Source organism: Dermacentor andersoni, chromosome 6 (assembly GCF_023375885.2).
Source record: "Dermacentor andersoni chromosome 6, qqDerAnde1_hic_scaffold, whole genome shotgun sequence".
Classification (NCBI taxonomy): Eukaryota; Metazoa; Arthropoda; class Arachnida; order Ixodida; family Ixodidae; genus Dermacentor; species Dermacentor andersoni.
This window is the reverse complement of record NC_092819.1, coordinates 54,881,676-54,894,772: the sequence shown is the minus strand read 5'-3', so window position 1 is coordinate 54,894,772 and position 13,097 is coordinate 54,881,676.

Genomic DNA, 13,097 nt, shown 5'->3' with positions numbered 1-13,097 from the left:
ATAAACAGACGCCGCCATGACCGATGGCTCCCTTCTCCCTCTCTCTCTATCTTTGGAAGTGCACGTGACGACGGCGCCAGGTGGAAAGGGGAGGCCTGACCTGACGTTCGTCGCGGAGAGACCTCCCGCGGTGTATAACAAGCTGTACTGCCTTCTTCATCGATCTATTTCTCCTCCTCACCTACTCTTTTTTTTTTCTTGACTTGCCGTTCTTGTTTTGTAAGCTCACAAACAAACACTAGTACCTCGGAAAGAAAACGCGTGTAGTCAATCGCACAGTCGGACAACTATGGACGTCCGAAACACTAACCAACCAGTCCAAATCACTCTCACACACACGCTCTCTCTCTCTCTCTCCTTCTCTCAAGCCTTCTCTAGCACTATTTTTTTTTTTTTTTTTTGCTGGAGCGGCTTTTCCCCGTAGAAGTTCAACGCGTGCATTCTCTCGTCTCCTTCCGGCGATATTTCAATAACGGTCTCGCGGACAAAGACCGAGGAAGACAGATGATGCCTCGGGCGCCAATACCAATTGAGGTCGAAGAAAATGTTGACGCGCTCGTCTGATGGTTGGGGACGTGCGCCTTACTTTTATTTGTACCTTTTTTATTTTTACCTTTTCTTCCCCATTTTTTTTTCCTCAACTTGGCGGCCGACACTTTCGACAATGCTTGCGAGTGCGCGTCCTGCCTCACGTGCCGGCCTAGTTTATTTTACTCCGGCCCCGCAATTCGAATAGACGTCATATCGGCGCGCGTGTGGCGTGCGATGCCTCGGGCTTCATGTTCATGAATGAACATGACGAAGTCACGCCTCCTGCTTTTTTTTTATTCTCTCTCTCTCTCTTTAACGAAAGGACCTGGTCGAAAGGCCTTCACCTGTGCGGCTGTCCGTAAACATGTGGAACACCCGAGCAGGCTTGCGTGAAACCAAGCGCAGCCGTAAGTACACCACTGCTTTCCGACTGGTCAATTGCCCAGGTTTTTTATCACGTCCACAACTTGAAGTAAGGACACGTAATTCCCGAAATTCGTACCAAACGGCAAGTACGGGTCGAGAATAGTTGGACTCGATCGATTCTTTCAGGCGGTCATCCGAAGTTTATTCGCATGATATAGCTGATTGATTCGATCGTAGGTTAATGTTGACGTTTCAAAGCCTATATATCCGCTTACATTAAACTCGCCAATACTCATGGACAACCTTCTGTCGCAATCAAGGTAATGCTACGGGGGCGGACTTTCTGCGGGTGCGTTAGCGTGTCAAGCGTTCCGGCAGCGTTTGACAGCGCTTTTGGTTTCTTGCAAGAGACACTGATTAGTATAGCAATTATAAATCATGTCACTGATCAACAAACGACAAAATTGACGTCTCAGTACCCGTATAGGGGGATCTTGTTCACAAAAAACACAAATGAAATGGTCATCGCTGAAACAGTTCACTGATTCATCGAACTGAATCATCGTAGCACAATACTGATTCAACGTATAGCATCCACGTGCGACGGTGTTGCATTCGCCCGTGCGCGGAAGTGAAAGGAAAAGTCAACAGAATGAGTGAAATTTAACACTAGGTTGTCTAGTTTGTTTTATCCTGCTGTTGCAAATGATATGCGTAACCTAACGCGTATAAGAATGGTTGACTGGTTTCAGGAGCGCTCGTACTTACGCGCGCACTCCGTTTGTGTAGCTTTCTTTTGATTGCCGCAGAAAGTTGTTTGAGTGTTTTGTGAGTATAGTCACCCTGATTGAACCATAGCATCTCCTCTTGTAGTTGACAAGGTTATTTTCGTGCTATTGCATTTCTCTTTACCTTGCTTGTTACCGAGATGCTCTATACGACCTGCTTAAACTGCGTGCACCGTTCTTATGTGATTGCACTGTTGCAAGTTCCTAACATGTTGGCTTCTTTCTTTCTCTCTCTGTCTCTCTCTCTCTCTCATCTCGTGTCGTGTGAAGATCCGTTTCCCAATTCGTGGTTGCGGGAACGAAGATGAGAAACATTGCCCGAAACATTTATGATATACCGTTAAAGTCGACAAGTCAGGCGTAATATTTCGAGGTACGTAGAATTCTCCATAACATTTTACGGGACACGGGTACGAGGAAAAATATCAATTTCTGCTCTGTTGGCTCACGGCGCTGCTTATTTAATGGAGCGCCGTGTGTAGGTGGCAAAATCTATTACAGATAGAAATTTTAAAGTCGACGGTATGCAGACCCACGCTCCACGATAATCGTGCTTTTATTTCGCAAAACCCCGTGTCCCGTAAACTTTCTGTGGCCTACGGCACTTTTTGTTGTTGCGAGCGAGCTTAGGCGAGCCCAATAACGAACGACGAGAGGCTTATGCCGAGGTGCCTGTTCGGCAGGTCCTCACCACGAACACAACGTGAACCTTTTCTTCTTTTTCGTTCCTCCAGATCTGTCCTTTCTCTAGGTCGTTCTGGGGTTCACACCTGGCACAAGCGGTTTGCCACTTCGTCCCGTCGCGTTGCAGACCACGTACTGGCCAGCAAAATGACAGGCAGAGGGCGTTGCGGCGATAAGCATCGACATATTGACGTTGCACGCGCGGCCAGGAGGTGCCGCGGCGAGGCGGGTAGGCCTGACCGTGAAAGCAGCGAAATCTGAGAGCCGATCGCTATCGGCTCCGTCCGAGGTGGCCACCCGATGCCCTGGACTGCGACCATCGGTCATACCTTATGTATGAAAGATCGTCGGACGCGGAAAGAGATAAGCTGTACCGCGAGGTCCCATTGTGGACACCGATGGTGCCATGCAGTTGCAATATTTTGTTATCATTGCTCTTTCTCGAGACCAACAAGCAGCAGTTGCCAACTGGCGGCCATTTGCGTTGGACGCTAACCAGGAACTAGCACCTTTCCCTAACCACACAATGAGTCTACGTTCTATCTTCTTTCAATCGTTTTTTTTATTTTCCTTTCTTTTTATGTATACCGCTTCAAAATGAGGTTCTGGAAAACAACTCAACAAAATCAGTTGTGTTTCGTACTGCTTCTTGTATCGCGGGATAATGCGACCCTTTGATGGGCGGACAAATGTGCCAGATTTAATTTCTATGTGAAACACTGTGAACAGGCAAGTTACGTTGAGTATGCAGCTTTAGTAGTTCGCCGCGCGATATAAATAGAGCGTGATGATCGCGCCATCGTTGGTACAGAAATAGTGTAGACAACAAAACTACTTTTCTGATCTTCTGATCACGTCTCATTTCCGGTCGACTGTATTACTCCATGAATCCTTTTTTCCCTTTCTGCACTTGTGTCTGTAAGATGTCCATTCCATTCAGTCCACAAATAAAGAAAGAATTAGCAATACAACATTAAAGTGAATATTATAGCGAAGCTGTCGACAACAGAAACATCAGCTGTCGACCTCTGTACACGATTATGCCTACCGATTATGCAGCCTCGACGACAGGCTTCATAAAGGCCACCGCTCCCAGCCCCTGAAATCCCCGCACTCGTAATCCAATCGTTTTATAGTGCTTTTTTAAAATAGTGAGCGAGGTATAAATGGAAAGCGGCCCACGGAGAGGCCCAGCCGAGCTGGGAACAGAGGCCAATCAAGGGAGGACATTCGGCCGCGCGAATCTCATTATGGGCAGGCGCAGCGGCTCTACACTGTCGCCATGGCAACGACCGTCGTGCCTGAATGACGCGTCATTTCTCCAAGCTCCCCCGCGGACGACGCAGGCACCGAGCGCGCCAGCGCAACCGACGGGAGCGGAACCTGCAGCTCTCGATATAATATAGGCTACACAGACATCGATTGGATTCCGTTTCTTGCTGTTCGCGTGCCTTCAGGTCGGGCGTCCGTCACCGGGGCACACTCGGTTTGAGCTGGGGCACATGCGCGCCGGTGCATACTTTCTTGCTTTGGACAGGAAGTATTTTGTTTATGTGCATGTGTGTGCGTGCGTGTGCGTGCGTGTGTGTGTGTGTGTATGTGCACGCATGTGTGTGTGTGTGTGTGTGTGCGTGCGTGCGTGCGTGCGTGCGTGTGTGTGTGTGTGTGTGTGTGTGTGTGTGTGTGTGTGTGTGTGTGCGTGTGCGTGTGCGTGTGTGTGTGTGTGTGTGTGTGTGTGTGCGCGCGTGCGTGTGCGCGTGCGTGCGTGCGTGCGTGCTTGCAGGCGAGCCCGCGCTTTTATGCAGTTTTCCTTGTACTTATCAATTTTTTTTACTTACTCTGGTACGTCCTGGAAGTGCACATAAAAGGTTATGATGATGACGATGATGATGACGATGATGATGATTATGATGATGAAACTGTTGGGAGTGCTTTAGTGACACTTGTCCCAGCGCAAGAAAAGTGCAGAACCTGCCGTTTTGATGCGCAGAATAGCAAGGCCGTGGCACCGATTAGCGTATCTAGCTCCCAACTGCACATTGCCGCAGGGATAGGAGTTCGAATGCCGCTGGCTGTTGGGGTGAAGTTTCGTTTTTCCTCGCTTTATAAGGGTGGTGCGTGCCCAAAACGGGGTGGTCATGACGTGTTTCCGGCATCCGCAATCACTTCTGTCACATGAAATTAGCAAAAGCATGGTCTTCGAGATCGGCGTCCGTTGGCCCGGGAGAGAACCGTCGCCGAGGCGTGGATTTGGACACAACCTATTATGACAGTGAAGGCGGGGACAAACCAGTGGCTTGACGCGTCGACGACGCTATGACGACGGCTGACGTCGTCGGCGTAACGCGAAACACGGACGTGTGAGCGAACGCAGCACATCCGAATTCGAGGTTTTGACTGCTTTCTGAAGCGCTTGTGCTGCAACATCGCGTCGCTCTCGGTGCTCTTAGCTACCTGGTTACGTAAAAATGCGGAACTTTCAGAACGCTCCGAAACCTTGAATATACACACTCGGTCCATCGCAGGTAGTGTCATCATTAACGTGTCACATTCTGAAAGCCTCAGACCCGTTTTAACTATGTCGCATCTACCCGCTTCAGCTCGGCAGATGCTTCTTGCATCAAGATTCCAAACGCGAGCCAACCTCGTTTCTCCCACAAGGCGTCGAGTTACGCGCAGGAGCGGGAATTCCAAGTATTCGCATTCCTGGATTTGTGCCCGGCTCGCGTCAGTCCCGTACAGTTAAAGCTGTCACTCAGAGCGTGTACGTTAAGATAGTTAAGTGGCCGCTTCCGACCACGCTGGCGTGGTTTCTTTACTTTCTTTCTTTTTAGTTTGTTAGAACAAACTGCAGCCTTGTTACTATACTTGCTATAAATTGAACTTGCACTAGTTTCTTGCATGAAGTTGTTCGTTGTTGTTTAACAACTGTAGAGGAATGTAACAAAAAATGCGCTACTTAATGGGCTAGCAAGAGTGCACGCAATTTTCGGCAAACTTTTGAATCTTCGCTCCGACAGCTTTCTTTTGGTTTTAGCATACATTGCTCATGATTATGCTGATGAATCGCACTGCACCCCCCGCAGTTGGCAATAAGATTACAAGAAGTCTTTAGACAATCTGCAGTCTTATTAAAGCGGCTTTTGTGAGGGAGGAGTGCTTGAGCTGGTACCCCACTTACCATGAACCCTGATATCTGCGGTATATTTTATGTGTGTGTTCTGTGTGTGTTAACGTCGTTTCACTCTTCTGAACTTAGTAATAATCACGTCTAACTTACCCTGTCAAAGGGAGGACCAACCTTGAGAGCTTCGCATACGAACCTTCCATAGTGAACCCCACTTGACCCCATTTCTCTTCAAGATTTCTAGCCTATCATTAAAATTTGGATCTCTCTATCTCTCTCTCTCTTCATCTCTCTCCTCCTTCCCAACTTCCCCAAACAGGTCTAGAACTATCAATTAAATGTGTCAATCTCTCTTTGTAAAAATTCGTTCAGTCGTGTGATTAGACTTGGCTAGTTATGCGAAGGGGTGCATGGCAGAATATGTGACCCACTCATTGCTCATGTGAGTGCAACATATGACTCATTCAGTGACCCGCAGTTATTGACCCATTCGAGGTTGTGAAACTTGCATGGTTTTTCTTTTTTTTTCATACTCCGTCAGCAGGGATTCTAAAGCTTTGTCACCGCTATCTCTGGCACTGATGGATCTAATCAGAGTTTACGTTGGCTCTGAAGAAGTCTTAGGAATTGCATTGCCTGCAAGCGCGGCATTTTTCGAAAGTGTATAACGCCTTGAAATGTATATAACGCCGTAAGAAACGTCACTATTGGTCCATGGCATACTGATGATTGACTAACGGGTTTTATCGTCCAGATAGCATACACGGACTAAGAGACGCCATAGAGAAGCAACATGGAATAAATTCGACCACCTAGGGTTCTTTAGCGTGCCCCTACAGCGGCGGGTACATGGAATACTGCAGACAAGTGCAAAAAGCAAGGTATTCCGACATTTCCGAACGGAAGCGCTAGGCTATATGTTAGACCTGAAATGCCGCATTTCGTCCTGCCAGTTCATGACCTTTACAGCAGTGCTTTGGAGGTCACTGCTGTGCAAGTGCGGTTAGGAAACCGAAGCCTTAGCGTGGCGCCCGTGTGTGTGAGCTCTCATTAGAAAGGTCTCGATGGGAGAATTCATAAGAGACCTTTTCAGCCGCTGCCCTGCTCCGAGAATTATATTCGGGGACTTTAACGCGCACCATACTCTCTGGGGTGACACGGTGATTGATGTTCCTGGGAAACGAATTGTCAGTGCTTTAGATACTGAGAGAGACTGTGCGACGAACGCTCACTCGACATTACACTCAGCGGATATTCTTGCATCATCAACAAGGAGCAAAGACATAGTAGGCAGCGATCATTTTCTTGTTTTCGACAACATTGCGGGATTTCGAACCACCGGCCGAAGATCCCGCCCTGTGACGCATTGGGATACGTACAGGGATGGTCTAAGCGAATCTTCTGGAGAACTGCTTGCTCATATGCTACATAGCATGAGATTAGCTCTGAGTTGAAGCTACCCAACCTCTTTCCCGCTCCAGATTAAACCTCAAAATATACGCGCTGCCCGTAGAGGAGCCGAACGAAGGCTGAGGGGGACGAAGGGAAACCCACCAATGAAGATAATATATAACAGTATAACAGAATTAACGCAGTGATTCGCTGTTACACAAGGAAACTAGGAAGAGATCAATGAGCAGCATTTTGTGGAAGCCTCTCGGTCTTCCCGCCAGTACCAAGGATATGGTGGGTCGTTAATAACCCTGCTGGAAAGGTTCGACCAATCGAGCCATTTGAAGCCATAGCATTGAAGTTAGGCATGTCGCTTGTTTGTCTTGCGCATCCTTTGCTCAAGTATACTGTTCCGGCCGGTCAGCGGGCACAACCAACCCGCCTCCGCCACTGGCTTCCTCTCTGATGGATGTTCCTTTCACGCTGAGAGAGTGTCCGACGTCGGTGTGCGGTGGAAGCTGACCTTATCAGCAATCAGATGCGGACTAACCTACCGGTTGATAGACGACGTGTACCGCTGAACTTTTTTAACGAGATGTGGGCCAAAGGGCCCACATCTCGCATTTAAGGAATGTAGCATGGGTGGTACCGGTTCTGAAGCCTGGAAAAAAAATACAGTCACTCTGAACTCGTACAGACCAGTATCGCTGACCTCCCGTGCAGCGAAGCGAATGGAATAGATACCGTGCACAAAACTCGCTTGGTACGTCGAGCAGGCTCGGATACTATCGTCGCGCATGAATGAATTTCGGCAGCGTCTAAGTGCTCAGGACAATGTGCATAGAACATTACAATGTCGCATAGAACATTACAATGCAGGCGGCCTGTCGCCACTTGCTGGTTTTATGGATGTCTCCAAGACTTACGACTACGTGTCTCAAACAGCGATCATCAGCCAGTTACAAGCTATAGACGTCACGGGTCATCGCTTGCACTTCATACTTAAGTTTCTCAATTATCGCCGCCTCATAGTTCGTTTTGGCGACACTTTGAGCGTTGAAAGTGGTATATTTGGTGGCGTACTACTGGGGAGTGTTTTATCTGCCTTATTATTTAACAGAGCCGTGGCTAGTCTCCCAAGAATACTAAACCATCGGGCACCAGCAAAGATGTCAATATATGCCGATGATATCTGCATATGGGTCTCCGGCTACCAGCATCGTCGCCTCGCACGAATAGCCCAGGGAGCAGTAAATGCCATTCAGGGCCACTTGGTAACGCTTATCGTTATCAGCGGAGAAATCATCATTCATACTGTTTCCTGGAATTAGGAGAAAATCTACATGCTTGAAGCAGAATTTCAACGGATACCAGATTCGACAAGTCGCCAACGTGTGATTTCTTGGCATTATAACTTGAGCGACAAGCTCCTCTGGCGCCGCTGTGTTGACTATGTCGTAGCGTCATCGTCACAGAGGCTTCATGTGGTCAAGCGAGTCGCTGGCATACGCTGGGCCAACCACCTGGAGTAGATGCTACGGCTACGTACAGCGTTGGTTACAAGTCGGATCCTATACCAGCTACCTCTGATATCACCCTCAGATGGGCAATGCGAGCGCTCAGAAACCACACATAGAAAAGGCCTTCGGCTAAGCTCGCGAGTCCCTCAATCTGCATCGAACGAAAAAGTGTTTTACTAAGCTGAGTCACGCCCTTGCGACTTCAGGCTTCCCAGACTCTCATGAACCAGCCACTACGTTTGAGTGAGTGTTCGCCCGGCAAAGCCTTCTTAAGACGTGTAGGCGACATGCCACGCTCACATTTTTATGCAGCACTGAACACGGTTCGAGCCTTAGGATTACGCTGCTTGGGACAGAGGGACTAGGTATTCCCACCATGGACATTCGAGGATCTCACATGTAACTTAAGAATACCACGACTGCATTCAAAGAGCTGCATTCCAGCTGCAGAAGCCAAGTCACTAGTCGTGCAATATTTGAACACGACTTACCCGAGTCGCCTCCAATTATGCACACATGGCCCTCTCAAAGCAGTCGAAGATCGCTGCGCAGCTGCATTATTCCCTCTCTGAGATATGTGTGGTCTGGCCATCTGAACTGTATAGCTTCGCCGACAGTTGTAGAAGGCGTGGCAATAGCTGCTGCACCTGCACAAACTAAAGACATTGCCAATTCCCAAGATGAAAGGGACGCTCTTCTGGAAAGCTATAGCAAGAAAAGGACCTTCCGCATGTGTGCCTGAAACAGCTTGTGTTGCCCAAAGGATCAGTCATAACCCGTGATGAAAGTTCACGTGTCCTTATCGCATTCTAAAGAGAGACTTGTCTGATGGACATGTGGTGAAAACACCGCAATGATTCTGTAAGAAACGGTCGGGTGGAGCAATTGCCAGCCTCGATCGCCAGTCATATCCCGCCTGTTGCTACAACTCACCACCATCACCACATCTACAACAACCTGTCGCGTACAATTAAGCCCATATAGCACGGTTGAACCAGGAAGCCAGCCGACCTTTCTTCATCACTAAGATTTCCGAAGCCGTCCAAAAAATGAAAACCTTACAGCTCTTTGATCGGTATTTCTTTGTAGCTGTGCATTGCTCAATATGTGAGGATGGGACATTGTACCATAAGTAGAGCCTCTAGGGTGTATCGATTACAAAGACAGAGAGAGAACAATTAATGAAAACCGGAAACTTTGTCCCACGCGATACTGGGGCAGCGCTTCTAGATTCCTTAAGAACGACCCGCTGATAAATGTGTCCGCCGTGACCTATGCTCACCACCTTCCTCGCAGATCATAACACAACGACGTCACGGGTTGGTCTTACATCCTGACCATTGATCGTCCTGTGCCAGGCGCACGTCGAGTGCTTCACATCAGACTACTAGGCGTGTGTCAAATGCGCGGTAACTGTAACGGGACCAGTCAGTTCCGGCACAGAAACAGTGGCCGAACTTGCAAAAATTTTTCGTACGTAAGTGTTGTTTCTTCCATTTGGTCGTCCAATAACACTCGCGATTGGCTGGCGTCTGCTCTTACGAAAAGTGCTAGCGTGAGAACTTTTTCTGAGGCCTATGGGCAGATATACGCCATGTTATATGTTAGTATGGGTCAACCAGGCCGCGGCAGATGTTGTCCAGTCGCCGGCATAGCCGTGGGGAAATGGTCGGCGTTCCGTTCTTCAGCAAAGGCCCGCTTCGGTGACGGCCTGGCCGCATGTGTTGACGGCAGTAGGGCTTCTAGCACGTGCCTAATGGACTGTACCAGCAGCGCTCGTTCTCAGAAGCGGCCAAATTTCGGCCTGCCAGTGGCCTCTTGTGTGCACCGCTGATGACGGCGGGGCAGTTGAAGGGGGAACAGGAGGGAACGGAGAGAGAAAGGGGGATGCATGGCGGGTTACGGCGGAGGGGGGAGGGGGGGGGACGGTTTACAACGGAAAAGGGTTTGGTTAGCAATCGCGCTTCGCTTCCGTTCGGGAGGAACTGTTGTTGCACTGCGCTTCCGCCGGCTCCCCCCAGATGTCCAGCTGGTCCAGAAAGAGAAAAATGAGACAAATAAAACGTAAAAGAGAGCGAGGAAAAGTAGGCAACAAACGGGGCAGCCGTGTAGACTGTACGCGGGAAGCTTCACATCTTCCTGCTCTTTCACTCCCTCTCTCTTTCCTTCGGCTACGCACTGTGTTTCCTCAATAGCCCGATCCGCCTGTGCTGTACCTTTGAGCACCACCCTCTTGTATGCGCTCCCGCGGACCCAGTTGAATGGGGATGCAAAGAACAGTTCGCGAACCGAGAGTACTAGACGCAGGGTATGCCGGGGGTGGAGGGGTTGGGGGTCGTCGACCACCATTCTGCAAATTGTAACCTTGCAGGGTCGGTCGCCGCTGATTTTGTGTGTGCGTATATTTTCGCGCATACGGCATCCTCTCTTCGACTTACCTCTTTTTCTATATGTGTGTGTGTGTGTGTGTGCCGATTGTTTACTAAGCATCGATCGCGTAGCGGGGGAGTGTTTCCGAGTGACCGTTACAGTTCGCAGTTGTTGAGACGGCTGGTGACATTGGTCACACCGCGGTTGCCGCCTGCTGGTGGATCATCAACGCAAAGCTTCGCAGGGGATACACAAACGTAAAAAAACAAAATGCGAGTATCATTCAAGCATGGTCGCTGAGTATATATAGCACCGTAACCGCCATCAGGTATACGAGTGCAGTTTGCTCGGTGATGCCATGTCGTTTCTTTTTATCTTTTTCTTTTTCTATGTGAATGAAGTGTTGGGAAGGATGCTTCTATGTAACAGGTGAAGTTAACTAACTGTTCGGAATTCGAAGTTACCAGCGTATACCAGATGCGTTGTTTCTATATTATGGAGTGATGTTACCTGATCCTCTCGCTTAAGCCACAGTCCTCCCATAGCAAACATTAACACCCGATCATCTGCCATGAACACACCATTCTTCCCCGACGCTATAACCCACTGGAACCATCTCCCAGAAGATATCGTGTCATGCACTGACCGTAAAACGTTCCGCCAAATGTCAAATAACCACACTGCTTAATTACTGATCCTACTTACCCTTACTCTAACACGATGTTCCTCTTATTTTTCGCAATTGTTCCTGGCTTGTATTTGTTTATTGTTGTTTCTTTACTGTTCTGTACATTTCTTCTAACATTGTTACAAGGATTAAAGCCCTCCCTTATGTAATGCCTCCGGGCCTTTAAGGTGAAAATAAATGAAATAAATGAAATGACTGTTCACAGTGGAGGAACGAAATCCTGTACGAACCAATGTTCAGCCATATCCGCTGCATGGGTGGGGCGGGATGAGCATGCGATTGAAAGGTGCAAATGCGAGCGTAGGTCGGCGTTACTAAACCGAAATCTCATTCGTGTGGCATAAATTCTAGGTTTTCCCGAGTAAAGCCAGCAGAGTAGATTATCCGTCGGTGACAGATGCCGGCGCGAAGTATACGCAAGACTTTCGATACCGAACCTTGTATACGGCTGTGCGTCATCGCGAACATCGTTTCAACACAGTTGTTTCATCGCGAACCGAGGTTTCGCTGTAAACGCACATGACGCAGAACTGCGTTATTATCGTTTGCGACGTTCAGATATGCGGATGCGTTGCAGAAAGAAAAAAATAAGTTGCACCTTTCGCCCGTAACGCGAAGACGCGTTAACTGGCGAAATAGAGGGCACAGTAAACGTTCCAGTGAACATATAACGGTTTCCACCAAGTACGGACGCGAGCACAAGAAGTAGAAACGCACAGGACAACGCTGGTATCCTGTCCGCTTGTACTTCTTGTGCTCGCGTCTGTACTTGCTGAAAACCGTTATATGTTCACCATGCACCAACTGGCCCAGCAAACTACTCTACTAAACGTTCCAGTGTTTCGCGCGATGTTCGTTTGAGCAAACATTCGCGAATGCGCGCCAGCGGCCTGTCTTCTTTCAGGAAGGAAACTAAGTTTGAGTCGCGGTGGTGGTGGTGGTGGTGGTGGTGGTGATGATGATGATGATGATGATGATGATGATTGCCATCCCCTTTGATTCCTGCTTGGAAGTTGCGCTCCCCAGTGGCGAAACGAGGAGACGTGGCTTTTTCTTCCTCCTCTTATTTATCCCACCTTATAGAACCACTGACCTTCACTAAAAAGAAAAAAAAGCCCTTTATTGGACATCTATGGACTTATAGTTTCTTACCACTAAATTCGTGCGGATTTTTCCGAAATGCAACCAAGAGGGAAACACCCAGTGAAGAAACGTGTATGTATATACGCATACTGCGATCATGGAATTTGCATCCATGCAGGGGCCAAAATTTGTAGCCACTCTGCTAGTGCACGGCATGAAGCAGAATTACGGGTTGCGGTAAGTGAAGTGTAGAGATAAATAATAACAAAATGCGGGAGAAATACATGCTTATACATACCGATCTCTTACGTACGGAAAAGTTAATTTGGTTGGTGGAGTGTCACTTCCTCGGTAATTAACTCGTAACGCTTTTTGTTTTGCAGTTATTATGCCGCTTAACTATAACTGCGGCCAAATAATTACTTGAGCAGTGGACATGCGTGAATTTGAAATGGCTAAAAACAAAAATTTCTGTGGCGATTTAGCGGCAAATGCGAGAGAAATGCGTTAGCATTGCGTCACACCTCTGCCAGGTCCCGGATCCGTGG